This window comes from Mastomys coucha, chromosome X (assembly GCF_008632895.1).
Source record: "Mastomys coucha isolate ucsf_1 chromosome X, UCSF_Mcou_1, whole genome shotgun sequence".
In the NCBI taxonomy this organism is placed as follows: Eukaryota; Metazoa; Chordata; class Mammalia; order Rodentia; family Muridae; genus Mastomys; species Mastomys coucha.
This window is the reverse complement of record NC_045030.1, coordinates 108,997,664-109,003,576: the sequence shown is the minus strand read 5'-3', so window position 1 is coordinate 109,003,576 and position 5,913 is coordinate 108,997,664. Positions and strand designations below refer to the sequence as shown.

Sequence of the window (5,913 nt, the reverse complement as noted above, 5' to 3'; positions counted from 1 at the left end):
TATATCTCTTTAAATTTATCCTCTTGCCTTATTGCATCAGTGTTTATAGTTCCATATTGAAAATGACTGACTTCAGTTGAAGTGCTTCAATTATTTTCTCCATTTAGAAAGATGTTGATGCTTTCCACACCTTTCCTGCAAGTAGAGCTTGTCTCCAGGGAGTGCTCTGACCCTGGGACTCAGGTGAGATCGCCATTTTGTCTCTGGTGACTTTCCAAGACAGGACCAGCCAGGAAGCACAAGCTGCAGAAGTAGCAGGGCACCTGGGTCAGGGTCCTTCATTCTTCCATCTGCACCTAGGAGGGACTGCTGATCCACAGCCCTCTACACACAGGTCTTACCAGAGAAGAGCTGATATCCCAGAAGTGTTGACACAGGCTTATAGAACCACAAGAAGAACAAGCTCTAGTCAAAGACATCAAGAACATCTAACACCAGAGATCAACAGATGGCAACAGACAAATGCTAGAAACCTACCAACAGAAACCAAGACTACTTGGTTTCATAAGAACCTAGTACTCCCACCACAGAAAGCTCTGGATATCCCCAAACACCAGAAAAGCAAGATTTGTATCTAAAATCATATCCCACAATAGAGATAGAGGAATTTAAGAAGGACATAAATAATTCCCCTAGAGAAATAAAGGAGAACACAGATAAACAGGGACAAGCCCTTAAAAGAGGAAACTCAAAAATCCCTTCAAGAATTAGAGGAAAGCACAACCAAATATGTGAAGGAATTGAACAAAACCATCCAGGACCTAAAAATGGAAGTAGAAACAATTGAAAAATCAGAAAGAGTGACAATTCTGGAGATAGAAAACCTAGAAAAGAAGTCAGGAGCCATAGACGCAGGCATCACCAACAGAATACAAGGGATAGAAGAGAGAATCTCAGGTGCAGAAGATACTATAGAAAACATTGACACAACAGTCAAAGAAAACATAAAATGCAAAAACCTCATAACCCAAAACATCCAGGAAATCCAGGACACAAGGAGAAGAACAAACCTAAGGACAATAGGTATAGAAGAGAGTGAAGATTCCCAACTTAAAGGGCAACTAAATATCTTCAACAAAATTATAGAAGAAAACTTCCCTAACCTAAAGAAAGAGATGCCCATGAACATACAAGAAGCCTATAGAACTCCAAATAGTGTGGACCAGAAAAGAAATTCCTCCCACTACATAATAGTCAAAACACCAAATGTACAAAACAAAGAAAGAATATTAAAAGTAGTGAGGGAAAAAGGTCAAGTGACATATAAAGGCAGACTTACTAGAATTACACCAGACTTCTCACCCGAGACTATAAAAGTCAGAAGATCCTGGGTTGATGTTATAAAGACCCCAAGAGAACACAAATGCCCGCCCAGGCTAATATACCCAGGAAAACTCCCAATTACCATAGATGGAGAAATCAAAGTATTCCATGAAAAAACTAAATTTACACAATATATTTCCATAAACCCAGCCCTTCGAAGGATAATAAATGGGAAACTCCAACACAAGGAGGGAAACTACATCCTAGAAAAAGCAAAAAATTAATCTTCCAACAAAACTAAAAGAAGAGAGCCACATGCACAGAATTCCAACTCTAACAGCAAAAATAACAAGAAGCAACAAGTACCTTTCGTTAATATCTATTAATATCAAAGGACTCAATTCCCCAATAAAAAGACATAGACTATCACATTGGGTAGGTAAACAGGACCCAACATTTTTTTGCATTCAAGAAACCCACCTCAGTGATAAGGACAGACACTACCTCAGAATAAAAGACTGGAAAACAATTTTCCAAGCAAATTGTCCCAAGAAACAACCTAGCAGTAGCCATTTTAATAACAAATAAAATTGACTTTCAACCTAAAGTGATCAAAATATCATGAGGGACAGCTCATATTCAGCAAAGGTAAGATCTACCAAGATGAAGTCTCAATTCTGAACTTCTACACTCCAAATGCAAGGGCATCTACATTCATAAAGGAAACTTTATTAAAGCTCAAAGCACATATTACACAGCACACAATAGTAGTGGGAGATTTCAACACCCCACTCTCTGCAATGGACAGATCATAGAAATAGAAACTAAACAGAGACACAGTGAGACTAGCAGAAATTATGAAACAAAAGAATTTAACATATATATATATATATATACACACATATATGTATACATATACATATGTATATTATATATATATAACTTTTTACCCTAAAACAAAAGGATATACATTCTTCTCTGTACCTCATGTTACTTTTGCAAAATTGACCATATAATCGGTCACAAAACATGCCTCAACAGATACAAGAAGATTGAAATAATTCCTTGCATGCTATCAGATCACCATGGACTAAGGCTGCTCCTCTAAACAACATAAACAATAGAATTCCCACATACACGTGGAAGCTTAACAGCATTCTACTCAATGATAACCTGGTCAAGGAAGAAATAAAAAAAGAAATTAAAGACTTTCTAGAGTTTAATGAAAATGAGGCCACAACATACCTAAACTTATGGGACACAATGAAAACAGTCCTAAGAGGAAAACTAATAGCTTTAAGTGACTACCAAAAGAAATTGGAGAGAGCATACACCAGCAATTTGACAGCACATCTGAAATCTCTAGAACAAAAAGAAGCCAATTCTCCCAAGAGGAGTCAAAGGCAGGAAATAATCAAACTCAGAGATGAAAGCAACCAAATGCAATAAAAAAGAACTATACAAAGAATCAACCAAACCAGGAGCTGGTTCTTTGAGAAAATCAACAAAATAGATAAACCCTTAGCCAGACTAACTAGAGGGTACAGAGACAATATCCTAATTAACAAGAACAGAAATGAAAAGGGAGACATAACAACAGGCATTGAGGAAATCCAAAAAAATCATGAGATCCTACTACAAAAGCCTATATTCAACAAAACTGGAAAACCTGGATGAAATGGACAATTTTCTAGACAGATACCAGGTATCAAAGTTAAATCAAGATAAGATAAATGATCTAAACAGTCCCATATCTGCTAATGAAATAGAAACAGTCATTAATAGTCTCCCAAACAAAAAAATAAGCCTAGGACCAGATGGGTTTAGTGCAGAGTTTTATCAGACCTTCAAAGAAGACCTAATACCAATACTCTTCAAACTATTCCACAAAGTAGAAGCAGAAGGTACTCTATCCAATTCATTCTATGAAGTTACAATTACTCTGATACCTAACCACACAAAGACCTAACAAAGGAAGAAAACTTCAGACTACTTTCCTTTATGAATATCGATGCAAAAATACTCAATAAAATTCTTGCAAACTTAATCCAAGCACACATCAAAACGATCATCCATCATGATCAAGTAGGCTTCATCTCAGGGATGCAGGGATGGTTCAATTTACAGAAATCCATCAACAAAATCCACTATATATACAAACTCAAAGAAAAAAACCATATGATCATCTCATTAGATGCTAAGAAAGCATTTGACAAAATACAACATCCCTTCATGATAAAAGTCTTGGAAAGATCAGGAATTTAAGGCCTATACTTAAACATAGTAGAAGCAATATACAGCAAACCAGTAGCCAACATCAAACTAAATGGAGAGAAACTTGAAGCAATCCCACTAAAATCAGGGACTAGACAAGGCTGCCCACTCTCTCCATCTCTCCCTACCTATTCAATATTGTACTTGAAATCCTAGCCATAGCAATTAGACAACAAGAGGAGATCAAAGTGATAGAAATTGGAAAGGAAGAAGTCAAATTATCACTATTAGCTGATGATACGATTGTATACTTAAGTGACCCCAAAAATTCCACCAGAGAGTTCCTAAAGCTGATAAACAACTTCAGCAAAGTAGCTGGATATAAAATTAACTCAAGTAAATCAGTGGCCTTTCTCTACACAAAGGATAAACAGGCAGAGAAAGAAATTAGGGAAACAACACCCTTCACAATAGTCACAAATAATATAAAATACTTGGTGTGACCCTAACTAAGCAAGTGAAAGATCTGGTTGACAAAAACTTCAAGTCTCTGAAGAAGGAAATTGAAGAAGATCTCAGAAGATGGAAAGATCTCCCATGCTCATAGATTGGCAGGATTAATATAGTAAAAATGACCATCTTGCTGAAAGCAATCAACAGATTCAGTGCAATCTCCATCAAAATTCCAACTCAATTTTTCACAGACTTAGAAAGAGCAATTTGCAAATTCATCTGGAATAACAAAACACCCAGGATAGCCAAAACTATTCTCAGCAATAAAGGAACCTCTCAGATGATATAGATTTTGGGGTGGCCAATTCAGAGCACTGGGTGGGAATTCTCCAGTATAGCTCCATCTAGGCCACCTAGTGAAGCCATCAGCAGCAAAAGACAGGGTCAGCTCTCTGGCTCTCATGTCCTCTAGGCCAATCACCTACACCTACACCTACACCTACACCTCCAGAGGCAGTTTCATTGTGCTGTCCAGTGTAATGTGACAATCACAAATTTGCACATTGTGATGGTTCTACTTCAGGCTAGCCACACAGCTAGCAAGTCCCTGGGTGACATCCTGCATCCATGGTGCATGGCATGGTAGCAAGAGTATGTCTATAGCCTGCTTGTGCCATGCACTGGAGGGCAAGTCTGTGGGTGATATGGCAGTCAGCAGGTCTCTAGCTGTCTTCCTCCTCCTGTACTGTACTGTCTAGATTTGATTTGACTTGATTTGATTCGATTTGATTTGATTTGATTTGATTTGATTTATATGAATCTTAGGCAAAAGACAGCTCTGGCCACCAAGCCAGGCATCAAGATAGGATGAACAATGATGACTGTCATCTGTTCTGCCCCTGATTACTATAAAAACAACAATAACAACAGGAACAACAACAACATGTCTTTTTGCCCATTTCTAGGGATTGAGGATTTTTAAACCTGAATATAGTACTACTATATGACCTACCAATCTCACTATTGGGTATATATATCAAAAAAGTAAAAAAGGGAAAAATTACTGATACATAGTGGAATTGTATTCACCAGGAAGAACTGTGAGATTATCTCATTTGTTAGAACATAAACTGAAGCAAGGATCACTATGCTTAATGAAATGAACAAGTACATTATTTCATTAAAATTGGGGATTCAAACATGTTCATCTTACAAAAGTTGAAAGGAGAATGTTGCTTATCCTATACTAGAGGGATCAATGGAGAAAAGCTGATTAAGAGTGCTTAGTTATTGTTGGATAGTAATAAGTACTTTTGTACCATTACATAGTAGATTGACTATAAATGATAATTCTTTGAATATTTCTAAAAGTCAGAATAAAGTTTACTCTATGTTTTTACCACAGCAAAGATAAATATTTGAGATGATAAAAAGGCTCTAATTTGAGTAATATACAACATACATATTTGCCAAGGTAACATGTAATACTCGTGTTTTTGCATAGAAATTCAGATTAATTTTAACTTAAAATTTAAAAACAGGGACTCCCTGAGTGGGTCCCTGGAGGGCGCGATGGCAGATTGGACTCGAGCTCAGACCTCTGGTGCTGTGGAGGAGATTCTAGACAGAGAGAACAAGCGGATGGCTGACAGCTTGGCCTCCAAAGTTACCAGGCTTAAATTGCTGGCTTTGGACATTGATAGGGACACAGAAGACCAGAACCGGTACCTAGATGGCATGGATTCAGATTTCACAAGTGTGACTGGCCTACTCACGGGGAGTGTGAAGCGCTTTTCCACGGTGGCACGGTCTGGGCGAGACAACCGGAAGCTTCTATGTGGTATGGCTGTGGTCTTAATTGTGGCCTTCTTCATCCTCTCCTACCTCTTGTCAAGGACAAGGACGTGAGCCAATAGGAGCCGAGGGCAGCCAGGCTCTTGTACACCTGCTCTCCTGGTTTCCTAAGGACCTGACTACAAAAAA

The 5,913-nt window shown here is 37.9% G+C and overlaps 1 pseudogene across 1 annotated transcript; it reads left to right on the top strand.

The window, feature by feature from the left end:
• The first annotated feature begins 5,477 nt into the window (after positions 1 to 5,477).
• On the top strand, positions 5,478 to 5,839 carry LOC116093980 (annotated as a pseudogene). The gene has a single exon (XR_004119913.1). The product of XR_004119913.1 is annotated as a BET1-like protein pseudogene (transcript).
• The last annotated feature ends 74 nt before the right edge of the window (positions 5,840 to 5,913 follow it).